This window comes from Triturus cristatus, chromosome 3_1 (assembly GCF_964204655.1).
Source record: "Triturus cristatus chromosome 3_1, aTriCri1.1, whole genome shotgun sequence".
Taxonomy (NCBI): Eukaryota; Metazoa; Chordata; class Amphibia; order Caudata; family Salamandridae; genus Triturus; species Triturus cristatus.
In genome coordinates this window covers 777,045,832-777,072,841 of record NC_140583.1, presented here as the reverse complement: position 1 = coordinate 777,072,841, position 27,010 = coordinate 777,045,832, and the positions used below count along the sequence as shown (strand labels likewise).

At 44.3% G+C, this 27,010-nt stretch overlaps 1 long non-coding RNA gene across 2 annotated transcripts in view; it reads right to left on the bottom strand.

Annotated features, from left to right (window-relative positions):
- LOC146861001 (uncharacterized) overlaps positions 1-25,617 on the bottom strand; it is a 66,495-nt gene extending 40,878 nt beyond the window's left edge. The window contains exons 1-2 of one of the 2 annotated variants that reach the window (XR_014978899.1): positions 25,576-25,617; positions 25,271-25,381 (exon numbers count right to left, since the gene is read on the bottom strand). This is a non-coding gene — a long non-coding RNA (uncharacterized LOC146861001). Of the gene's footprint in view, positions 1-25,270; positions 25,478-25,575 lie in introns of those variants that run through there. The other variant, XR_014978898.1, reaches the window with a different exon arrangement.
- Between the last annotated feature and the right edge of the window lie 1,393 nt (positions 25,618-27,010).

Here is a 27,010-nt window from a genome sequence, read left to right as displayed (position 1 = left end):
ACCTCCATCTGTGACAATAACAGAAGCCAGACCCTGCAGTCTATCAACGTCTTTTAAGAAGACACTAGGCAACTGAGGAGGACTGGGCATTCGAGGCAAAGAAATTAAGTGACTCAACCTAGAGGGCTTCACAACCATCACAATGACAGAGTTCCCATTTGATTTAAGGTAAGTCCACTATGGAGTTCATTGAAATAGACATTCAGGGGTCAGAGGGAGCAGGGACTGGCAGAAGAAGACCAGTAGGCTTGGTGTGAATGGGCTTGTTCTGTAAACAAACTGTATAGGAGAGGACATATTGAATAACATCCATGCGCCACTAAGGACACCAATCACAACGGGTAACAAGATCATTGGTCGTCTGATTACAGGATGACCTGCACTGGCGACCTCATGACACTAATGGAAGAGTCAGTTTTGAGAAGATTTGGTAGGCAGGTAAAGACAATTTTCATGGAACAGTAAACCTTGCATTTGCTGTCTTTTGTCTGGGTGCTCGTGTGTCCATATATCAGTATCACTATTCATCCTTTGTTCTGTTTTGATTAACGCTAGATTAGCTTCTGTTTGCAAAGCAGACTTGGATGTAGCAGGAAGAATGAGAAGAGCTGGAGCTTCTGTTTTTGGAGTTTCTTCAGTATGAGATGTCCCTTTCCAGGGCAGTAACAAATAGAACAAGCATTTGCAATGCAATAGGTCTCGCATTTGTAAGAGTTAGAGCTATTGGCATTGTAAATGATAATGTCTTTTACCTATGTGTTTTGGTTTGGAGTGTAGTGAATGTAAGTGGTGTGGAGTGGAATTATGTGAGTTGTATTGGAATTGTTAGTTGTGGTATGATGTGTACATCTGTGGTGTGTATTGGAGGTATGTGGTGTGTATTGGAATTGTGCTGTGTATTTGAAATATGTGGTTTGGTGTGTAATTATGTGGTGTGTATTGGAAGTGTGTGGATTTGAATTGTATGGTGTGGAACTGTGTGGAATTGAGTGAAAATATGCTTATTGAAATTATGTGTTATGGTGTGGACTGCATTTATGTGGATTGCTTGTATGTGGCATAGAGTGCATTTATGTGGGGTGTATTTATGTTGTATTGAGTAGAGTGGAATTATGTGTAGCGTGAAAATGTGGCGCTGAGTGCTATTATGTGGAGTGTTATGTTGTGTTATGCAGAATTGTGTGGCATTGAATTGTGTAATGTGTGGAATTATGTGGCATGATTTGTAGTGGTATTATGTGGCATGTTGTGAAGATGAATTTTTTTGTGGAGTGTAATTATGTGTTTTGGAATTAAGTGGATGTGTGCAGGGTAAATATATCAGATACGCACTTAAAAAAAGCCCACTGAATCTGCACAAAAGAGCCCTAACCCTACATTTCCTAAGTGAAGGATGCAGTAGTTTCAGGAGCACTAGTTAGCTCCCGCTTTGATTACGTCCAGCGTCATTTGCAATCTTGCCATATAACAGGTCCAAAAACTGCAGAGGGCTCAAAATGCAGACAGCCGTCGCACTCATCTTTTGACCAAAACAAACAAATATGTGACATCCCAACTAAAGCATATATTTGGGGGACAAATTGGTGACACAAGGAGGTGAACAGTTTTGGTAAATGTTGTTAAGGTTGTTTGTTGTTTTTGGTGCTTTCTCAGTGTCTGCAGCTAGACAAAATAGATCAGAGAAGGATGTGCTGCTGTCGGGACGAGCAGAAATGGTTTGTCCCAGCACCACTCAGACGGATCACCCAGGGAAAGGAGAGGTAGTCAAGGTACATGAGTGTTGTGATTGTGTTGTGTTTTCACTGGCAGCTCAGCCTTTAAGATTATGCAGAAGGATATCAACACACAAACAAACACAGCTCTTCAAATTCAAGATCAGTTGAGTAAAGAGGGATCTGACATAAACACAGAATAAATGGGCAAGCACGAGAAAAGCATGGATGGCATTGACGCTGAGAGAGTGATAAAGCTGGCAGCAATAAACAGTGCCCTTTTTTCTATCCATGGCAATCAAAATCTGAAAAGCAGATGTTTGCAGACGTGCTTATTGACCCGCTTCTGCTTCCCAATGATTTTTTTAAAAAAGTCACTCAGGTCTACATGAAGTCTAATAGAGTGTGGTCTGTAAGGCCAGAGGGTGAGGGTTGGTATGTTTAAACGGAGATAAGGACGGTATAGGAATTAAGGTTTATTATTTTCGTTTTTACACCATGTTTAAATTTGAAAGGTATAAAACAGACAGTGCAGAAAATAAGCTCTTTCTCCATCATTGATTAAATGCGACTTTTACAACAACAAAAAAATCGAAACGACTATCGATATTTGTGTGAAGTTGTATTTTCAAGGAGAACAAAGAACTGAGGGTAAAAAACGTTTAGGTACCATCAGCAATGGGGTTCTAACGACCCTGTTTTGGGTTGTAAAAGCACTGCGGCTGAAATAGAAACAGAATGCATTTGCCACTTTTTCTGTAATTACCACATAGCGGCAGGAGTAAAGTAAGGACAATGATCGGCTTGGTTGCTTAAAACAAAGTAAACTGGGAGAGAGGGGCTAGAGTAGGGGCGAGGATCGGCTGAAAACACAAGCTAAAAGTGCTTTTGTTTTCAGCCGATCCTTGACCGCTGAAAACAGAAGCCCTATTTAAATAAACACACACCTTTTCCCCTGCGAGAGTGAAAGTGGTGAAGGCGGGGCTGAGGCAGTTGCAGGAGCACTGAATGCAACCAGAGGAGTCGCAGCATAGTGTGTGCTGCAGAGGCGGGGACGGAGTATGGGAGGGGAGGGCATCGCCACTATGGGAAAATAAAATCAAAGGCAAACACCATGAAGCAGACATGCCGCACACAGCTAAGAAAAGGAAGCACGGCAACGGAAACAAGGAGAAGTAGTACCTGCATTAAAGCAACAGAAGCGGATGGCAAGACGAGCAGTGACAGGACAAAAGGAACATTAAATAAGCGATGCCATGGTCGAACATATAGCGCGCGGTGCCTTGTATATTAGATTAAGTGGGCACCGTGCTACAAAACTAAGTGCAGCTTCCATACGGCTTAAATTTACACGGACCAGGCGCCATGATTATAAAGCAAGAGCGGGCTCCCAGGCCAAAGTACATCTACCCAGGTGGCTTGTAGGAGGAAAATGTCAGTCTCAGAACTGCTGGCGTATCCTCAGACCAAAGGCGTGAATAGCTGCGTGGCGATTCAGTAGGCTGCGATGCATTCCCTCACTGCATACAACCAGCCCTTGTGACGTAGCTCGTAAGTATCGAGTGCGCCCGCCGTAAGGCGTGCCTTGCTCAGCGTGTGGCGCATGCCTGGTATGGGTGTTTGGGTACGCAGCTGATAGCTGGGGCAGGTTCAGAGACCCGACTATAGCGGACCTAACGCTAGGGTGCAGGCCGGAGCAGTGGAGAGGGCTTGGGAGCAGTACCGGGGCACGTCAGATCGCCGTATTGGATCGAAGGAGGTAGCACTTGGGAAGCCTTCACAGCAGCGAGAAAAAGCAGACGCACTACCGCCACCATGTACGGGCACTTGGGCCCGCAGCGCTCCCCGTCCCGGGATTTTAACAGCATCGTCCAGATCTGCAGCGCAAATGTTCAAAGGATCAGTGGCAACAGTGAGTATGATGGCACAAAGTTGCTGACTTGCCTCGGAAGTGGGACAGGAGATGTGCACGTCGCGTGTCTGTACGTGCGTGTTCACGTGCGCGTACACAGGCTCAAATCCGCCAATAGCCTTGCGCGTGCCCATCTCCTGTCCCACTTCCCAAGCAAGTCAGCAACAATAGATCTCGCTGCGGACAGCAGCGCTTCGCGCTGCGTTTGCAGGCGAGACCTAAAAATGAAAGTGTGAAAAGATTATCATCCAAAGTACATGGTGGTGATTTTCACATCTCATGAATAAATAAATGAGCTGCGATTTGTGCAGTGCCACAGCTGCTTCCAAAAGAATCATCCCGGTGCTAGCCAGCAATGGCGAGCATTCCAAAGACTACAGTTCTCCGATGAAGAAGCTCTTAAAACCTTTTTTGGAACATTACTTCTGAATAAATCTTTCTCAGCTTTAGAGACAGTTCATTCCACAGCTTTGCTGCCAGCAGAGAGAAGAAGCGGCTGCCCCTCCTAGCTTTACGGACTCCAGGAATACAACCCTCTCTGATTTCAGGAGCGTTGTGCTCTGACAGCGGTGGCATAGCGAGAGGGGGGCTGACTGGAGGCGGTCTGCCCCATGCGGCACTTTTTGAGGGGTGGCAGCGAGCGCAAGGTAAGTTTTCTCTCCCTCGTTGTCTGTCGCCTCCCCCTTGCTCATCCTCTGTCGCCTCCCCCGCTCATTGTTGTCTGTCACCGCTCCCCCTCATCGTTGTCTGTCGCCAACCCCTCGCTCTTACCTCAGGCCATCCCTGGGCGGCAAACTCAGAGATTGCTCCGGGCGGCAATAGCGCTAGCTACACCACTGTCTGCTAGGAACATTTTAACTGAATCTACTGATGGGATAGCGAGGCCATTTGTTATAAATTGCTCTCAAAGTGACCAATAAGACCTTAAAGTTGATCCTCTTTTTACCGACAGCCAGTGAAGTTCCTTCAAGCAGAGGCGAATGGGCAGCCTTCTAGGGCAGTTAAGGATCAAATGAGCAACAGCATTTTTAATCACTTGTAATTTGTTTATCAGACCGACAGGAACACTTACATATAGCAAGTTGGGATAATCTAATCTGAAAGGTCACTAGAGCATGAACAACCAATTTTTGCATCTGAGTTGGTAAGAATTTTAAGGTCTTTTTAAAGAATTGAGCACTGCGAAACAGGTCACTGTAACAAACTGAATTTGGGGTTTGAAGGAGAGGTTGTGATCTCATTTTATCCCTGGATTTCTCACCATTGTGGAGAGAGTGAGAGGTTCCCCTAGCTCCCTTGGCTACCACCTTTGTAGGTCAAGTGGGGAGGTATTGCAAAAAAAAAGGTAATTTCAATTTGTCAGAGTTCTATTTTAGGCAACTCTGCTGCATCCAAGGAGCCACTGTGGATAAACAGCCTTGGAAACTTTGCAACAATGAGTTGTCAATCAGTTGGAAGGAAGGCATTAGTTGAGTGTCATTCACAAATGACACTATATTGAGACCCCAGAGTTCCATCACCTTGGCCAAGGGAGCCATATAAATGTTAAACAGGTGGGACTGAAGGCCCATCCTTGAGGAACGCCATGTTTCAATTAGTTATAACATGAAGCAGAAAGCCGGTCGGGGGGGGGGGGAAGGATTGCAAGAACCCTAAATCCCTGAGTTCAGGCCACACAATCACTTCATACATAGCCACTTACAGGTAATGTCAGCAATGTGTGCATTAGTCTTTAATGACAACTAATTCTCAGTCGTAGACATTTGATGGTGCTCGGTAGTGGATAAAGTTTGTGAATACCAAGCAATGGAATGCAACGGCTGGGTGTGAACATCTAGTTGTGATAGTATGGCTCCAATGGCTCCAGCAGAGGCATCTTTCTCTACAAAGAATAGTAATGGAAGGTCTGGATGTCTCAGGATTGTGGCTGATGTAAAGGCGGTTTGTTAGGCTGGACCCTACACAAAGTTACTTAAGTAATTCAACTGGAGAACAATCGTTAATATGTTTACATAGAAAGATTAGCACTGCCAAGGAACTTGCACTTGTTTGATGGTAGTAAAGACAGGTTATTGTTGTACCACTTGCACTTTCATAGGATTCACTTCAATATTACAGAGGGTATGACAAACCTCAGGAATGCTTTTGATAATGCTTTTCTCAGACATAGCATATAAATTGTGAATCAGGAGGGCCTGATTCACAGAACTAACTTAAGACAAAATCCTAATCTTACTACTTTTGGTATTCACAGAAGGCATATAGTAGTAGTAAAGTTAGGATTTTGTCTTAAGTTTGGCTTAAGACAAACTTAAGACAGACTTAAGACAGACTTAAGTTAGGATTTTGTCTTAAGTTTGTCTTAAGTCTGTCTTAAGTCTGTCTTAAGTTTGTCTTAAGTTTGTCTTAAGTCAAACTTAAGACAAAAGGAACAAAATTATGCTGCTTAAATGATATAAAATTCCATAAAAAACACTTATAAAGTGTCCAACACATATTCAAAATATTATATACAACATAAACACCGACCTGTCAGATCTAGTTAAACTTAACAATGAATAACCTCAGTTAATAACACTTTTAAAGAGATGAGATAAATACAATACATTTTCTATAAACTAAAAAAATAAACAAAACATATTTAATTTAGTAACTATATATAATAGTAAGTTTTAAAATACAAAATATACGTATTACTAAAAAAATTACACTACAAACTAGACAAATAACAGTACATTTCTGCACAGCAAACAACTCAAAACATTCCGCCAGAAAAATAAGTGAAATATTAAACATAGTTACAAAACATTCCAACACATTTTCATAAAAAACACTACTAATATTAGGAGATTACATATTCCTGTCATCATAACAGACCCCAACTTCCTGACAGAGACCCAAAAAACATATATTAGGTAATCTCTTCATATACACCCTATGCTAATACATCAAACAAACACTAACCTAATACTAATATATGCTTGCTTCCCTATAAATCTACAAACCACAATTTACACTTACAATAACTAAAATAACATAACAAAAATACTATACAACACACTTTTTGGAAAAATGGTGGTGTAATGAAAATATTAAAGAGACAACAAATAAATTACATTCAATGTAAAAACATTATTATATTTGATATATTATTATAACTTGCATTACTGCTTAAAAATTGTGAAAACGTTTTTTGAAGGGTATTTTTTTTAATTAGAAATAGTCCAAACAAAATAATAAAAATATACATGTTTCCTGTAGCTCATAAGCCTGTTTATTATGCAGTACACTATTAAAATTCCTTTCAGTTACTTGATATACACAAAATGATTTTTGTTAAATATTTTCCTCACAAAAATATTTATCTAAATGTTTTTCTATACCTTCTGTCATTAATTATGTTGTGAAAGTAAACTTAATTTTTTATACATTTGAAAGGGATCTTATTTTATAATCCTTTTTTACAGATTAATTTAGAACACCAAAGTTTGGATTTATAGATTCCTTAATGATAGCAAACATTTTGTAAAATTATCTGATGCATACATGAAAACTATCGGATGCATAAATTATTTTGAGAAAACAAATATTGCATGTAAATATTTGTATTTTCTTAAAGTTTTTTCAATAAAGTATACTTTAAACAAGTGAATATACGTGTTATTTCATTATTATATACTGTATTTAAATTATTTTTTATTAATATATATATAATTGGTTAATTTTGTTAAACTGCTTCTTAACTAAACTTAACTAAACTAATGCAATCCAATTCTTATTTAAAAAAAATGCATGGGGATGCATGCAGAGATTTAAGCTTCTATCTCCTGAAACATTCTAACTCCACTCCTTCAACCCTTTAAAATAATCTTGGTTTCTGGATTTATTGTGAGGTGGAACAAATAGTGAGCGGTTATCCGGTAAGGTCTGTGGCATCCGTGTGATCCTCCGTGACCTTCTGAGGAAAGTTGCCTCTCTCCCATTTTGGCAGGGTGTCCATAAACACTATGATAGTACTGCCACTGTTGTTCTGCTACTTTCAAGCAATATCAATTATCCTAAAATATGCTTTTTTGGTTCTATATCCGATCTAATGCGTTGGGGGGGTTTAGCCATGAGCAAGATAATGTTCCCTTTGTGCGGAGGAGCAGTGGGGGCAGCTATCATGGAATCGTATTACCTGGCAGCACACTTGATCTTGACAATGAGCTGGATAGGTGACACTTAATTTTGGGATACAGTAGAAATGGTGGCATCCATTCTGGGATTGTCAGTAGCTTTGCTGCTTTTGGGTATTGCAAGGATTACTAAGAAACACCTGAGGGCCTTTTGAGTCCTTCGACATTGCAGGCTATGATTGGGAAGTCAAAAATGTCTGTGCCCCTGAGATCCAACTGTAGTATCTCCCACTGTCTAGTTGCTTGATTAAACACTATGACAAACAGACCTCGAGCTATGTCAGACTGGGGAGGATGAGTGCAATGTTCCCTGGGGGATCCTTGAGGTCCTTTGATGCTATATACGAAAGGAAACAGAATTACCAGTGGGTATAATCATGGCATGTGTGGCCCTCGTGGAAACAACAAGGAAACTAAGTTGGCTAGTTATCAAAAAGCTACAACGTCCCTAGGACTATGATACATCCTTAGCATGGGAAATTGCAAACACGTAGCAATGCTCCAACACACAACACTCCCCCCGAATTTCATGTCGAGATACAGGTGGGAAGATGCACTTAGCATTGAGCCTGATGATGGTACGTGGGAGAATGTGCTGAAGTACGAACATACAGTTTCAAGGAACATTGGGTTCTGATTCATGCAGGTAAATTACCTACACCCAACCTACTTATCCCCCCATAGATTTAAAAGAATGTACACTGGAGCTCTTGACACCTGTCCCAGATGCATTGAACTTCAGGCCCATTTCTGCCACATGGTGTGGGGCTGCCCTATAATACGGGCCTATTAGAGGAAGCTACTGGGAGTTATAAATGATCTCACTTGATGTGTAATTCCACTAGTACCACTCCAGCGTCTATTGGGCCTATTTTCTAGGCCCCAATCTCCCAGACAACAGTATAATTTTATAGATGTGGCACTAATCGTGGCCAACAGGAACATCACTATGAACTGGAAGGCATGCACTGCTCCTGGTGTGATGAAGTGGGTGAGGGGCTTGATTAAATAGACAGGGCCAGAGATTACGACAATACTGGCCCTCAATATAAAAAGCAGCACACAAACACTCATGGATGTTTGGGACAAAGCACTAATAGCTTTAGAAGCAAAATCTGACACACGCCCACCTTGCAGTTGAGGGTGAGTATATGGATACAACAATGTACTTCAGTATCTTGAGTGTAGTGAGACAGACAACATGGGATATATATATATGAGTTCATACCTGGTGGTGGAAGCACATAGGGGGGAGTGAGTTATATACATTATTACTATTGCACAACTAGAACTACACAGGCTGATATCCGGAGATATGTTGTGCTTGTATTAATCAGTTGTACTAAAAAGCTAATAAAGAACTATGTTGAAAAAAAAATAACTCCAGTCCCAGAAACATTGGGGAAAGCACATACAAGCAGGTGAAGGGGAGCAACTATGCTATTCTAACTCCAGTTCCATAAACATTGGTGAAAGTGCGTAAATGTGAGGAGAGAGGACAAATATACTATTCTAACTCCTAACCCACAAACACTGGAGAACTTGAATACATTGGGGGTGCAGATCTACTATTTTAACTTCAGTTCCACAATCCTTGGTTAAAGTGCAAAAATGGGGGGGGGACACAAATATTCTATTTTAAGTCCAACCCCATAAACTCTGACGGGGGGAAGGGTTAAGATTAGATGTTTAGATTTAAGGGCTGATTTAGAGTTTGGAGTACAGACCATCTTTTCTTCTTCAAGGAGGAACTGATCCATCCACCAGACTAACAGAATACCATCGACCATTTTTAAAGTTGTTGCTAAAGGACTGCCCTCCGTCATGACGGAGTAGAGTCCATCAGCTGGTCCTCAGTACTCCCGTTGGTTTTCCAGTCCACTGTCGATGGGTACAATTCCATTAGCGTTGGCATGCTGTATGTCTGTCCACCATATTTAGACTTGTCTGCTGTCATAGTGAAATGGGGGAAGTTCACAACGAAGTACAGCAATGTCAGGCCTTTTTTCAGATGGCGGATGTGTCCATCATATTGAGGGACGTGTTCGGCAACACACACAGCTGGTTAATATCAACTTATAAATCACATCTGCAACTCAAACTACAAAAGCTACCACTCTAACCACACAAACGATTTATCATTCTCATCTCACAGCAGCAGTGTCAGCACACTGACTTCAGTCTGGTAGAAGACCTTCATGATTATTTTTTAGAAAATTAGTTCCCTGAGTTAATAGTTATTGTGGATGAGATAGTGAGGGTTAAGTCCCAGTTTATTGGAGCCCTGGTCCACACAGCAACCACGAGTCACAGACGGCAAATATGGGACAGAATAGTGCATACAGTAAATGATGTCTCCGATCTGCGTGGAAGAGTACATTCCCTTGCTTCCAGGTCACCAGGACACACTGAGATGTGCTGGCAACTGGTGGTGGGTTTCCCAGGACCCCCAACCTCATGCATTGGGAGGAGAAGGTGTTTTGCATACTTCACACTGGAAGTGTTATGAGAACTGCATGGCTGATGCTACAGGTGATAGAGGCTACAGGAAGAACTCAACATCTTTGTGCAAAGGGCCTGACCAACTACAGCTCACGGTATGGTCCAGCAGAGAATTAGGTACCCTCCACACATTAAAAGGACTAACAGGAAAATGTCTAATCATTCAGAAATGCATGTAAGTAACTTCACATATTTAATATTGTTATATTAATGTCAATATTTCTAAGAATAAACAAAAAGACACTGTGAAGCATACTCATGTACTTTAGACGTTAATAGTGAGTTATGAAGTACGACCTCAAAATTTAGGGCCAGATTTATAATTTGACGGTCAGTCTGTCCTCTGCCAGTGTAGCGTAGCAAATTACTCCATCGCCCTGGCGGAGGTCCGAAAAACCAAATTGTCGTCAGGGTGGTTCCTCCCAATGTATTGTAACTTTGTCGTATGGCTCTGTCAAACATGACAGAGCCATATGGCAAAATAAAAAAAACACAATGCCCCCTCCCAATGGAAAATATCTCCCATAGTGAGGGGGAATTATGCAGTTTTCACTGCCCCTTAATGCCAGTGTTTTTTTTTCCTGGCGGTGACAGGCAGTGAAAACTGACCTGTATATCCGCCCATCTAAATTAGGTGGGCATACATGCAGGTCAACTTCCCACATCCTTTACTCATCCGGCCATCAAAGAATCTAAATATGGGGCGGAGTTATGACTTGGATTACTCGATCCATCGTGTTTGGAATATAACTCTGTTGATAGAGGTAGGAAAAAGCAATGGAGTCGGCAGATGTTTGACCGAGTTTCGTCTGTCAACCCACCATACTGTAAAGTGGATGAACGGAACTCCATGGCGGCGGACGAGTGCACGTACACCAAACTCTAAACCAGCCCCTTAGTGTTCTAACGCCAGTCCCACAAACATTGGAGAAAGTAGAAAACAGATGCAGTTAGGTGGGGTGTAATCAAATATACTATTCAAACTCTAGGCCCTCAAAAATTGGGGAAAGTTCATAAATGTGTGTGGGGTAAATACTCTATTCTAATCCCTATCCCTCAAACAATCTAGAAAGTTGATAAATTGGTAGGATCTGAGATTTACTATTCTAAATTCAGTCCACAAACATTGGGGAAAGTACATACATTTGTGGAGTTTTATTTACTATTCCAACTCAAATCCACAAATGTCATAGAACTGGAGTTGGTGGGGGAAAGTTGAAGATACGATTTGAACTCCATTCCTGCAAACCTTTGATAAACTGTAGAAATGTGCACATTTAAAACAAACATTTGCAATGCAATAGGTCTTGCATTAGGAATGTTTGAGCTATTGGTATTGTAAATGCCAAATTTTGTATTTATGTGTTGGTTCTGAATAAAGCTAAATTAATAGCTTTGTCATTTACAATTCCAATAGTTTTAACTTTCGCAAAATCTACTGTTGCGTTTTAGAAACGCTTTGATCCTGTAACGTTTCTGTTTTTGTTAAAATTTAGAAAAGGCACCTACTGACATCGTACGAACTAGGGGGCAGTGTGTAAGAGGGCAGTGTGTGAGAGGGAATTGTATGAGGGCACAGTGTGAGTGTGTAAGGGTGCGGGCTGTGTGTGTGTGCGGGGTGTAAGGGTGCAGTGGTTGTGACCTAAAGTACTGTGAGTGGGTAATGTGTGAAAGCAGTGTATGTGGGGGCAGTGTGCCAAGGGGTCAGTGTGTGAGGAGGGGTCAGTGTGTGTGGTTTGTGTGAGAGGGGGGCAGTGTGTGTAGTCTGTGTGAGAGGGGGCAGTGTGTGTAGTCTGTGTTAGGGGGCAGTGTGTGTGGTCTGTGTGAGGGGGCAGTGTGTGTGGTCTGTGTGACGGGGCAGTGTGTGTAGTCTGTGTGAGGGGGCAGTGTGTGTGGTCTGTGTGGAGGGGTAAGTGTGAGTGGTCTGTGTGGAGGGGTAAGTGTGAGTGGTATGTGTGAAGGGGGCAGTGTTTGTGGTCTGTGTGAGAGGGGTCAGTGTGAACTTTGTTCATTTGTCCAATAAAGTTAAACAAAAATTCAAATTTAAGCACAAAACGCCTAGCACCAATAGACATTAATCGACGAAAAAAAAAAAATCTACTGATGCATTTTAGAAACGCTTTGATCCTGTAACGTTTGTGTTTTTGTTAAAATTTACAAAAGGCACCTACTGACATCGTACAAACTAGGGGGCAGTGTGTAAGAGGGCAGTGTGTGAGGGGGGATTGTATGAGGGCACAGTGTGAGTGAGTAAGGGTGCGGGCTGTGTGTGTGTGCGGGGTGTAAGTGTGCAGTGTGTGTGACCTAAAGCACTGTGAGTGGGTAATATGTGAGAGCAGTGTATGTGGGGGCAGTGTGTCAAGGGGTCAGTGTGTGAGGAGGGGTCAGTGTGTGTGGTTTGTGTGAGAGGGGGGCAGTGTGTGTAGTCTGTGTGAGAGGGGGCAGTGTGTGTAGTCTGTGTGAGGGGGCAGTGTGTGTGGTCTGTGTGAGGGGGCAGTGTGTGTGGTCTGTGTGAGGAGGGCAGTGTGTGTAGTCTGTGTGAGGGGGCAGTGTGTGTGGTCTGTGTAGAGGGGTAAGTGTGAGTGGTCTGTGTGGAGGGGTAAGTGTGAGTGGTATGTGTGAGGGGGGAGTGTTTGTGGTCTGTGTGAGAGGGGGGCAGTGTGTGTGGTCTGTGTGAGGGGGCATTGTGTGCTGTCTGTGTGAGAGAGGCAGTGTCGGTTAGTGACTTGTCAGTAACTGTATTTCTATTTTCTTTAAAGGCTGTATTAGTATTGAAAAAAATACACAATCTGACACTGGCTCACGTAAATGACTGCAATGCCTTGGAAGTAAGCTATATTCTTATTTATTTGAGGGTGAGGGGGTGCAGAGTGTGAGGGGGCTAATGTGTGTAGGGCAGTGTGTGAGTTGGCATTTTGTGGGGTCTAATTTGTGTAGGGTAGTGTGTGAGGTGGCAGTTTGGGGGGTCTAATGTGTGTAGGGCAGTGTGTGAGGTGGCATTTTGTGTGGTCTAATGTGTGTAGGGCATTGTGTGAGACAAAACAGAATAAAAGGATAAAAGTGCTGTTTGTAGAGAGAGTGATTTTTTGTTTGTTTTGCATGAGAATGTAAGCAGGAAACTCAGACAAAAGCATACGTGTTTGGATGCGTAAAGCAGAACACAGAGGCTGGAAACTATTGAAGACGAGAGCAGACAGCAAAACACAGAGAGGCGAGACAGGATAAAAGTGCTGTTTGTGGAGAGAGTGATTTTTTTTCCGCATAAGAATGTAAGAAGGAAAGGAAACAATGAACGTGTTTGGGTGCGTAAAGTTAAATAAAAAAAACATTCAAAGTAAATAAATATAATAGACGCATGCAAAACTCATAGGCACAAGGTCAAGTAGTCAGTCGCACAAAGCCGAAAATCAGAAAAAGATGCGAGAAAGAAAAGGCGGAGGGGAACTACATGGAAGAGGAGAGACCCGTGGGCGGTTAAAAAAAAAAACATTCAAAGTAAATAAATATAATAGACGCATGCAAAACTCATAGGCACGAGGTCAAGTAGTCAGTCACTCAAAGCACAAAAAATAAAAAAAAAAGCGAGAAAGAAAAGGCGGGGCGGAACTACATGGAAGAGGAGAGACGCGTGGGTGGAGAGGAGTGCTGTTTGTGGAGAGAGTGATTTTTTTGTTTGTTTTGCATGAGATTGTAAGCAGGAAAATCAGACAAAAGCATACGTGTTTGGATGCGTAAAGCAGAACACAGAGGCTGGAAATTATTGAAGACGGGGGCAGACAGCAATACACAGAGAGGCGAGACAGGATAAAAGTGCTGTTTGTGGAGAGGGTGATTTTTTTTCCGCATAAGAATGTAAGAAGGAAAGGAAACAATGAACGTGTTTGGGTGCGTAAAGTTAAATTAAAAAAAAAAAATTGGGTGAGTAAAGTTAAATAAAAAAAACATTCAATGTAAATAAATATAATAGACGCATGCAAAACTCATAGGCACGAGGTCAAGTAGTCAGTCGCACAAAGCCGAAAATCAGAAAAAGATGCGAGAAAGAAAAGGCAGAGGGGAACTACATGGAAGAGGAGAGACGCGTGGGCGGTTAAAAAAAAAACCATTAAAAGTAAATAAATATAATAGACGCATGCAAAACTCATAGGCACGAGGTCAAGTAGTCAGTCACACAAAGCCCACAAAAAAATGCGAGAAAGAGAAGGCGGGGCGGAACTACACGGAAGGGGAGAGACGCGTGGGCGGAGAGGAGCCTGTGAGAATGCGCGGCGGAGATCAAAGAAAAGGCGTGTGACCATATGGAGAGTGAGGGGGTGTGCAGCCTGGTGAGCTGAATGCATGTGGCAACAGAGGCAGAGCGTGGCGCGCACGCACATAGTGTCTGGTAGAAAATGGAAGCTGTAAAGAATGTGCGTGGTTGTGGCAGTTGTTGACAATGCGCATGATTGTGTTCACATGAACTGTACGCGATCCGCAGCTAGGTAGACTTTTCGGACTGCTCTCTATAATCTTGCCTATCCATCCCTGCGGGATAGAATAGGCGAGACCTAAAAATGGGGTCTCTGATATACTAATCTTCTAAACAAAAGCAGCACCCCAATATATATGAAAAAAATGATTTATCCCCCCAAATATTTATAAACAATGTAACTTATAAGTCATATAAATAAAATATAATATTTAATACAATTAATGAAATTGAACCCCCAAAATTACCCTAACTATATTTAAAAAAATAATAACAAGCAAACACATTATAATCCATATTTGTATAGCGCTAACATATCACCCCTTAAGGTTTCAAGTCTCTGGGGGCTGTCGGGGATATTAATTGAGCTATTGCCCAGAGTCACATGGTGCTGAGCTGAGCTGCCGCCAGTGCCAGGAATCACACCACCAGCCCCGTGCTCCGGAGTCAGTTGCTCTGGCCGTTGCGCCACACCTCTCCTCTTTAGTTATTTTTGAACCCCCAAAATAAATTATTAAAATTAGCCTAACATAAAAACACTACACATCCAATCATGTAATGAATCACATAGCCCATGAAAAACAATTATACTAAAATGTATGAACCCTCAACATTTCTAAAAATAACACTTATTAAAATTAAATGTAAATACAATAACAATTAAAACAAAAAAGTACACATCTTAAACAATTATTTGAACTAAAATATATATCATAAGGTAAAAATGAAACATTACTCACCCTGAACCCCAAAATTACAAAAGATGTGGAAAAAAAGAACATTAAATGATAACAGAATTTTTTTTTAAATGAACACCTAACAAAGCTCTTTAAAAAAAAATTGAATAACAAGCATACAAATTACAATATTAATACAAAGTAAATTAAGCACCATAATATATCTGCATAACACCAATATTATTAACAAGGAGAAACAATTATTCTTATCTTCAATATTATGCCCTGTGATATTTGGTAACATAGCAGAGCTTCCTGCTCATATCCAAGGACCTTCACTCCCATACACACAGCATACAGCAGCAGCTGCGGTGCAAACTTCCTTCATGAGCATTGTCCATGTTCGGGTAATAGAAAGATATGGTAGTGAGGTATGATAAACACAATATTGGAGGAGTGACTTAAGATGCGGGTAAGATTGGATTTAGTGACTTGGGGGTACATTTCTGAGAATATCATACAGCGCCGTGCAGCCCAGTGCAGCGCAGTGCAGCAAGTCACCTTGCTGCGCTGCATGACAGGGAAAGGGCAGGAATGTGCCGTATCTAAAAGAAAACAGTTCATTCCTGCCTTTCCCCCTGCGCTGGTGCCGTTTTGGCTGCCTAGTAACAACGCACAAGCTCTGTTCACCATGTTGCACGGATGCCTCCGTTCCATGCAAGATTATTTTTTGTGGGGCACCTTCCTGCACAAAAACAATCCTTAAAGGCATATTCCTCATTCTATATGTGCTGGAACACCCATGCAACGCCCATGGAACACCTTCCTAGGACAAAGTACCGCAATGCATCAATTTGCACTATGTTGAGTTACTCTGGATTTATGAAGCCACTCAGGGCCACGCAAGGTGGCCTTGCGTTGCTTCATAAATCACATTTTGGGCTTGCATCGTGGATTCACTACTTTGCGTGGTGCAAACGCGGCGCAACCCCAGTCATAAATATGTCCCTTGGTATATAGCATTTACCTAGCATGTTGTTGTGAGATGATGGTGACAAAGGACCACAATGACATGCGATGGCCCTGGTGAGGGAGTGTAATCATATGAGATGATGATGTCATGGGATATAGTGGATGGATGCTATTAACTGCTTTAATGTGGTGGAAAAACCGTTCACATCCACCACATTACCTAGATAGTGAGATGGACGTGAATGGTTCATCCACTGCAGTGTAAAACAAATCAGAGTGGGGATGCAATGGAAAATCGTATTTTGCGTCCTGAGTTTTTTTTTTTTCATCAGTGTGATGAACAGCACACTCAGCACGTCTGACGTCACACTGATGAAAGTGAAACCAGTTAGTGCCATTAGGTGCTGTGGAGGGATGTTGGAGAATGTGCAGAGATCAACACATCACCAAAAGTTGAAACACTTCTGATAAAAACAGTACCCACTGGTGTGGCTGGATCCATTGCCCGCAGTTTTGTCTAGTTTTCAGAAATGTATTGCTTTACGGATTTCTCAAGGCTCTCACAGTTGTCTCCACCACAAACTGGAGGTACACGAACAGGTAGACCCAACAAAACATAGGAAAAAATGACTGTCAGAAAATGTAAAAAGTGTGGTAAAAACTTTTCTTTACAACTATACTTGTTCCTGAAATCTGGGAAAACGGTGATCTTTAGCACAGCATTGTAGGAAAATAACATGTCTTTCTTGCACAGTACTTTTTCCAATTCTTCCCCCCCAAAAAAACCACATTTTTCTATATTTTTGCTATTTTCTCAGTTCCCTCCAGGGAATCCACAGATGCTTTAGAACCCTCAACCTATGGAAAAAAAAGGACGCAAATTTGACCTGGATATCTTTTCTGGAAAAAAGTTGAAGGCTTAAACGCGAAGTGCCCCAAACATCAAAAAAGGCTTTGTGATGGAAATGAAAAACCCTCAGGGTGCTAACGGTTTAACATGAGGTGGTAGTCACCTAGGACCTTGATGATAGACTATGGCGGTAATGGAAGTTGATCTTAACATGGGATAGTACTGCTATGTGATGTAGTGATATAGGATAGTAGTGGCCTGGAGTGTTAGTATTGTGTGATGACTGTATTAACATAGGATCATAGTTCCATTGCGTGTAGGATGGTAAGGACTTAGGCTGGCGGTGACTCTGTGTTGATGATATTACATGGGATGATAAGTTGGTAAGATTGGAGTGGTATGAGATGGAAGGGACTTGGGATGACATAGTAATGACATAAGATAGTAGAGGCACAGGCTGTTAGTGACATAGAATGGCAGTAATGTTGAATGGCAGGGATGTGGGATGGTAGTGACAAAGAATGGTAGTTTATGTTCATATATGTTTCTTAAGCGCTCGAATGCCGAGGCGTCTTGGCGCTGAGGTGTAGTAGCAGGGGGACATAAGGACGATCACTCAAATGGTTTCTAAGAGGCGAGTTTTTAATCCTTTCCTGAAAACCTGAAGGTTGGGTTGCAGTCTCATGGCCTGAGGCAAGTTGTTCCACAGCCTGGGTGCATAATATGTAATCGTCCGACCACCCCAGCGTGCTCTTCTGATTTTTGGGACTCTAACAAGACCCTGCATAGCTGATCTAAGGGGGCGTTCAGGAACATAGGGTACAAAGAAATTCTCTAAGTCCTCTGTAGCACCGCCATAAATTGCCTTGTGGACATATGTAAGCGCCTTGAATTCTACACGTTGTTTTATAGGTAGCCAGTGAAGAGATCGTATCCCTGCTGAAGTTGACTGTCCTCTATTTAGACCCAGCAGCAACCTAGCTGCTGCGTTCTGTAATGACTGCAACTTCAACAGTTGACATTTATCGATCCCCAAAAATAAGGCATTGGAATAATCCAACTTAGAGAGAAACAGGGCCACCATCACTGTTTTTTGAAGTTCTGATGGAATGAAAGGGAAAACCTTTCTCAGAGTTTTCAGGAGGAAAAAACAGGAAGACACAAGACTATTCATTTGGGCCCCCAGGTTAAGTTTATTATCAAAGAGGACGCCCACATTTCTAACCTTCTCTACTGGGGACGGACAGACTCCGGCCTCTGATGGCCACCATGATTTATTCCACAGGGGCAAACCTGGCCCGAACTCCATCACTTCTGTTTTATCTGTATTTATAGGCGGCACAAGTTTAGTGGGGCGGTGGCCTCCCCCTGCTCTTACCTGCAGCCGTAGCGGGACCAGCAGCACCTCCCCACTGCTCTTCATGCGGACGCCGCTATGTGTATGACTGGGTTGTAGTGATACGAGATGGCTTGGTTCTCATTGAGAAGAAGGCCTATGCTGAGGCTGATGCTCATGTGGGACCTGTTCTGTGTGTGCTGGGTAGAGCATGCACTGCTGTACTTGTTCTGTATGTAGAAAGAAACTTGCACCCTATGCTCCCCTTTGCACCCTATGCTCCCTCTCTGCACCCTATGCTCCCCCGTGCACTTTGCACATCTTCTTAGCACCCTGCGCTCCCCGTTTCCTCCTTGCGAGCCTTTCACGATGCAGACTGACCTTTTCACCCCGTCTTCTCCTCGCTCTCCTTCCGCTATGAGCAACACCACTGTCAGTGGCACTCATACTGGCTTCTCTAAGGGGCAATGGTGTTGACTAATCTTCATTGACATACAGCACAGGTACAGCCTGGGCAGCTGCAGTCCAAGCCTCAGTTAACACTAAGACAATGTACAAGCCGGGGGAGAAGTGTCAATCCTCTCACACAAATGGAAAAGGTACAACACGAGCATCAACAGTGCAAGATTTCCTGAGTGTGGAATATAAGCATAACATTATTGCTTCCTCTTCTGTGTATTACGCGAGATTCAGAACATTCTTTCAAAATACAAACGCCCAAATGCCTGTCGTTGTGAAATCTTGTTCTAATTTGTGACAATAGGGCTAGTGATTCACCGTGGTGCAAGACTTTTCTATAGGAAAGAAATACAATCTCAATATTTAAAAATGTTGCACCATGGCGGGTGGGGGTAGGAGTAAGAAAGTTTGTCAGGGCATTTCTACAGGCATTTGAGACTCAATGGCAATTAGACAACCCTTAAGATAAGTATTGCTGCTGATCCTGGAACCTCCAGAGCCAGGTATTTCACTAAATTGCAAGTACCTCCTATTTGGGATTTAAGTTCCAGGGACTAACAAGGTGAAGCAAGCAAGGGTTACTTTTAGTGTGAGACATACATATGCTAGGTAGACTTCCTGAAAAATAGCTGACGGGCGGAGTAACGTCTATCAGTTTGGCAGAGGACTTCATGTCCACCCTATTAACAGAAGGTAGTCTATCCTATTTATAGGTGAAATCCATCTTAGCGGCCAGGTCTCTAGGATGAAAAGAATTGCCGTCACAGTGATACCCTTCAAGGTACAAAAAGTGTACTGGGTGGCCGCTGTCAGTTTTGACAGCCATCCACCAAACTTTTAACATTTGTTTATTTTTCAAAATAAAATCCCAAAGTGGGAGTTTCTTATTGAAAAACAAAACATGAACCACTCTAACGCTCAAGGAATTTCCTCTAAGGTTATGGGGTCATTATTTCATTTTTTTGTTGATTACCGCAAGGTTTTTTCTGGTGGTGACAGACAGAAAAAAAAACACAATGAGACCGTGTACTCTAAATAAAGTGGGAGGTGTGAGGGTTTTACTCCGACGGGCCCTACTCCATTCGGCTATTGGAGGCTAGCTCTCCCTTGATGGAGTTAACGTGGGCTCTTTCGACGGAAAGCTGATGGTCCACTTATCTCTAAATAAGGCAGATATTTGTTCACACACTGCTCTCCGCTGACAGATGCTCTCTATGGTAGTCATTGTTCCCTGCCCCAGCAGATGTATCCCCGCTCCTTCCAGTGGACTCTGAATCTGCATCGACCCCCTGATTATCCGTTGCTATACTTTCTACCATTTCACCCCAGGAGCTCCAGGTCACGCTCCACATGTTCATCGACTCTCGCCTTTTTCAGCCTGCATTCCTCAGCCACAGGCCACTCACTCCCTGAGGTCTGCCAGTCATCAATTTGGTGACAGTGGCATAGGCCTAGCCCAGTGTATTGCAATACGCCTCCTCCCCAATAGCAGACCCAGCAAGGCAAAGCGAAATCTCATCTTCCTCTCCTTAGCAGGAGTCAGCAACAGTCCAGCAATCAGTGCCGCATTGCTTTCTCTACTCGGGTGTTCATCACCCTATGCAGGATGTCTACCATGGCTGTGCAATACTCTTCCAGTCTGGGTCAGTCCCATGCCATTTGTATGAAGTGTGCCAGGGTCCCTCCACACCTAGGGCAACCATTGGCTCTAGTTGGGAAAATCATATGTAGACTTTGTGGCGTAAGGTGAGTGCGATGTGGGTAAAAGAACAGCGTCAGTTTAAACCATGTATTGCTAGCTGTGTTCCGAACCTCAGTTTGCACACATTTCCACTCCGCCTCTGTGAGTTGGTCTCCTTGTGCCTCATTCCACCCTTCACAGACCCTCTCCATGTCCACTCCTCTATCTCCTTTCAGCGTTGCATACAAGCGTGAGATCAGGCCCCGTCAGATCCTATGTCCAGTATCATGCTGAGCGTGTTGGACTCTGTCGGCTCAGCCAGGCAATCCAACCATATTTCATGGACCTTGCGGGATAGCTTAACATCTTGTAGGAATTGGCCAGGCTGCAACTGAAACAGGTCGGTAGCTTCAGCCATCATGAAGAACATCCCATTCTGGTACCGGTTGCCCATATATTGGCATCCACCTGCTGTCCATTGGGACATGTCCATCAGTGTCTGCATACTGCGGAAGGGTGGTAGCCACCAGAGTGAGAGCAGCTCTGCATAGGGGGGCCTCCTCAGCACACATTAACTGCCATCTCTTAACCTTGGCCACATGCCTCACTATGAACGGAGTCTACGTCGAGACGCGTGACCCGCTCATGAAATTTCTGGGGAGGTCACTCTCCTCCACCAGTACAGCCACAAGACGTTTTTCCCTATTACCCCTCTCAATGCACCACAGCACTGCATGCTGTAGCTGTCTGGCCATGTCGTACAGTTTGAGGTCTGGAAGGCCCAGGCCACCCTCGTCGGTGTTCAATTTCAGGAGCTTGAGTTTAACTCTGCTCCTTCGCCCTGCCCATTCTAATGAAATCAAAAGACTGTCAAGGGCCAAAACGTGGATCTTGGGATGTCACTGAAATAATTTTGACGGGTATGCAAGCATCGGGGGAGGAGGACCATCTTGCTAAGGGCCACCCTGCCCATAACCGAGTGTGGCAGCATATTTCAGAACCCCACCGAGGCGCGTAAGCCGATTAGCACATGGCCCATATTAAGATCATATTGGAGCCTCTCTGTGTGAGCGATTTGCACACCTAGGTACTGAAAGCTGTCATCTCGCAGGGCAGTCCCGTCTTCAGTAGATCCACTTTTGGCCGACTCTCCAAGCGCCCGAGGGGGAAAAGTATAGTTTTCTGCTTATTGACACAAAGACCCGACACATGCCCAACTTCCTCCATGATCCCCAGCATCACCCACACCGAGCGATCCAGGCAGCTGAAGTAAACAAGAGTGTCATCTGCATACATCAAAACAATGTGGGCAAAGTCTCCAATCAGAATACCCCAGTTCCCGCCGAATCCATTCCTCCAATGGCTCCATCGCCAGCTAGAAGAGCAGGAGGGAAAGCAGGCAGCCCAGTCTCATGCCCCTCCGTACCTGAATTGGCTCAGACACAATATTACCCATCAGCACTCTAGCAGTAAGTCCTGCTCATAGAATGCGGGCTGACCGACAGTCCCCGCAGGGGACCCTCATAAGAGGGCGGCCCCTTTAGTGCCACAAGATGGCACACTGGGCACCCTAGTGTTTGGCCTGAGACCACTGTTGGGGTCCCCTGCGCATCACTTCCGGCCGGGGGGGAGGGGTCAGGGAGAGGTATATAGTCCTCCCCCGCCCCCCTGGCGGCCTCTTTGTCCCCTCGCCCTGACGCCAACTCCCTCCCTACCGCTTACCCGGCGTGTGAGGGGAGGAAGGATGTTCTAATCTTTTTATTTGTGTTGCAGGCGGAGTTACATGGCGATCCAGAGGCGGAAAGGTACTCAGGGGTACCCTCTTCAGGAGCACAAAGGGTGCTGAGGCCGAATATCCCCAGGAAGTCTGTGCGGTGGACCATAGGGTGCGACGGCGCCCCATCTGTCCTTTTAGTGCCAATCCTGGGGAGAGCGCTGATCTAATGTGCCATCCAGTATGAAATTTAAATCGCCAGCACAAAGGATCGGTACTCCCATATATGGCGTTAGCTCCCCCTCCACTACGGCAAAAAATTCTGGCCATCCACATTGGGTGCATATACATTATGCAGACACACTTCTACCCCATTAAGTGTTCCATACACAAGTGTAAATCGCACTTCGGCTGGCGCCTCCACTTTTTTCTGGAGCTTCTGAGCCTCCCCTCAACAGATGCCTCTCATGCAATCTTCACCCCCATTCTACATAGATAGGAATTCACTCTGCAGCGTTTAACAAAGACGTGTTAAGACCCCGCACATTCCAGGGAATAAAGTGTAGGTGTCCCTCCATAGGTGTTCAAATACGCATCGTCCTCCACCCTCCCCCGATGTCCAGGTTCGGGTCCCCCCTTCAACCACCCCCTGACAGGCCATTCTTCAGATCGAGTCTGTGGTGCGACCCCCAATTAACTACACACAAATCAATAAAACCTAAACTCAATATCCCCTACATCGTCCACACCACGCCGTGGGTAAATACACACAAACCCGAATTGTGTCTCCCAAGTCATGATATCCCCCTCCCTGTAGTCTAAACAAACCCCAAAACAACACTCACTAAAACGTTATTGCGGGATGAGGCAATTACCTGGGAGCAACCAGTCATGGTCAGGCCAAGGAACCCTTTCTCCCCTTTCTCCCCTGACAGACCGCAGTCACTACTCACACACTCGCACTGAGGTCACTCCTCATGTCACTCGTGCATCTCAATCTCCACTCACTCGCAACCATGCCTAAACAACAAACAAAACCATCACGGGGAACAATACATACAAAACAAGAAGGTGGGGCGGGATGACCTGCACCCACCCAACCCCATTAAGCTGCAGCTCTCACATCCCTTACCACTCCCAGCAGAGAGCAGGGCAACAGTTCAACTAAAGACATCACAGGAATTACAGTGTAATGCAATACTTTAGCCCTCTGGGGCCACTGTTCTCAGCATGTCCACAGGTGTTGAAAGTGGGAGGGGGAGGCTTCCCCTGCCGCAGGAGCCGCTGTGTCGGTCAACCCCATCTCAGCCTGGGGGGCCGCAGGGGTACCTCAGTCAACCTAGTCTCAAGGCACCTCCACCTCCGGCATGTCGTCAACCTAAGACATTTGTCTTATGACATAAATCACTATTTTATTACATATCAAAATAACTGTTAAATAGCTCTTTGTATACCTGGACCAATGTGCATTTGGAGCAAGTTGAAGTGGATATTTTTCTAAATAGAACTAGGACTGGGAGGAGTTGACGGAGTGCGAAATGACCAAAAAACTCTGCCGGATTTCTGTAAGTGGTGGAGTGCGTTAGGCCACACCGTTCACGCAGATCTTTTGCAACAGATTTTTGTCCCGCGCTGGAACTGCACCATGCGTAGCGCTGCTTCTTTCTGCCGCTCAAGTAGATGTTCTACTCAGCAGCAGCTTCTTCAACGTGAATGGAAGGTTTCTCAACGCAAGCGGTAGCGGTCATCCACGACAGCCCAAACACAGTGCTGAATTATTGCAGGAACAGTGACATACTCACATATTTTATTCAGTCTGTATATGGAGCACAGTTCTGTAGATGAGATGAATCTTGTACCGCATTGTAGCATGCGTCCATAGCCTCTGTTGTAAATCATGCTGCCGCCTCCTTAAAAAAATGTATCTGGAGTGACTACCTCTTCCCACTGCTGGGGCACCACGTGGATCCTACTGCTCAGGCAAATTCATGTCGGCAGTGGTCTCTCTTCTCTTCCTCACGCGGTTTAGAGAATCAGCGGTTGCAGCTTTAAGGTGTGTGTGTGTCTGCCCCAGCAAGATTTTTTTCTCAGGTTAAATAAACGAAAATTCCAAATATTTTCTAGATACATGTGGGGACACAGAATTTGTCGCTGAATGTATGGTGTTTGTAGTTCGCTCAAAACCCCACAGTACCAAGAACTATCGACCTGTGGTTTTTCACTGTGTCCTGATCGTGCATCACTATTATAATGCAAACTCGAATGAGTACAAGTATGGGGTGAACACAACCTTGCTTTGTATTTTGAAATGTCTCTTAAAATCTGTAAATAAGGACACGGCATCATTTAAACCACTATGAATTCTGGATTACCGATATTGGCAGGCATTTCTGACAATGTTTTTTTCACAGTGTTTTTGAAGACACTAACAGGAAGCCAAAAATAGACAGGAATGTCGGCCTGATAACACAGATATTCAGCCTCTGCTCTGAGTAAGCACAGCTTGCATGATAACTAGTTTCCTGCCGTTTTTGTTTTGGTCTTGGTGTGCCCTATTTGGCCTAGGACATCCTGTAACTTGTAACACCCAGAGCAGTGGCTTGCTGTAATTTTGGCAGGGACGGGCGCGCGAGGCCACACATACATACACAATCACTGACCCATGTATTTACAACACGCATATACACACACACCCATTCACAACACTCATTCACTCAAATACACATACACAGCAGCAGCTGCTACCGGATCGGGGTGGTGGGGTGGGGGTTAGGGGTGCTGAGAGGAATTAAATAAAAAAAGGACTTACCTTTAACAGCTGGCCGCCTCCTCTCCTCCGTTCTCGTTCTCTTCCTCTTCCTGTCCCGGCCGGCAGCAGGAAGCATCCGGGCAGACAGGCTCCCCTGAGCCAATCACAACCCTGCAATGCAGCGCTGTGATTAGTCTGAGCACCATGGATTGCCGTAGAGACTGGAACAGGAAAACATGAAGCCTGTGCATGTTCCTGACCAGGCTGTGTCAGTGGCGTCCAGCATGACTCGCGGGTGGAGGGGCGGGCGCAGTGGGCGGGGTGCGCAATGCAAAAAAAATGACAACAAAAAAATAAACAATTACCTTGCCGTCGGGTACCGCGTCTCTACTCCTGCTCTCCTAATCAGACTCGAAGAACAGGAAGCACAGCCAGGCTACCCTGCCCAATCACAGCATTAAGCACCCAGGCTCCCCCTGACCAATCACAATACTGCAATGCAGCGATGTGATTGGTCTGAGCGTCCTGGTGCAGCCTGCATGGAGAACAAGGAAATTGCGCATGACTGTTTTGGGCGGCACAAGAGGGCCAGCCAAACAGTCATGTGCACTTAGGAGTGGGCAAACCACTCCTTCCCAGCCCTGCTAAGAGAGCAGAGCAGCCCCGCCACCCGCTTGCCAGCACAGGAAACATAAAATAATAATAACTCAAAGCATCATTTTATGTTTCCTTTACTTTGCAGTGCTTAAAAGCAGTGAGGCAACGCTCCTCCACCACAGAGGAGGAGCCGCCACTGGGCTGTGCAATATAGCCTGGTAGGAACATGCAAAGTGCGCATGAACTGTTTGGTCGGCCCAAGAGAATCGGCCAAATAGTTCATGTACACTTAGAGAGTGCACAGCACTCCTCCCTTGTCTGGCCAGCCCCACTGCAATAGGGAAAATATAACAATAGGTTATTATCATTTTATGTTTCCTTTACAGCAGTGGAGGAGCCGCCACTTCACATACATACATTCATACATACGCCCACGCACCAAACATCAAAAAACAAAACTTACCTTCACTACAGCTCGCCGGGAGGGAATCCTCGGAGGTCCCAGAAGGTATGAGACTGCTGCCTTCCCTCAATGGCTCACCTAGGGTCAGCAAATGAGGGAAGGCAGCAGTACCTCACTTGTCACAGAGTGGCCCTTCAACCCATACGGATGGGCCACACCTGATTCACAGCCTGGCTGTGTGGTCTGGAGGGGCGAACCAAGCCCACCCTTGAATTTATTCATGACTACTACTTGTGTCCTGAGAAATATACAATACAGTTAGCGCTCGTGGATGTGCACCATATGTTTTCAAATTGAGAGTTATAAACAGGCCTTTTTTCTAATTAGGGAGAGTGTGGTGCCTAATGATCCTTCTCATGTAAGTTTTCACTTGGAAGTAGTGTCCAGTTCATGTGTTGCCATTCAGAGTGAACATGCATGTGTACTGTGTGAGTGTTGCCCATGTTAAATGTGAGAGTAAGCTTGACCAGGTCAGTGGCATCCATTTTGGACGCCCTCATACAGCATAGCACAAGATGGAGGTTGTAGCTGCCCCAGATAAGGGTATTTCTGTCATTCCATGGGTGGAGAAAGTGTGAGAGGATGGAGACTGGGTTGCTTTAGAAATGCAGCAGTGGCTATTTGGTGAAGTTTCTGCAGATTATTGCCCTCTGAACACTGCCATCAGGGTGGCTGTGGGAAGTGAGAGGTAAATCAGCAGGTTCTTCCCAAGTATGAAGGGAATCTTTCAGTCACAGTCT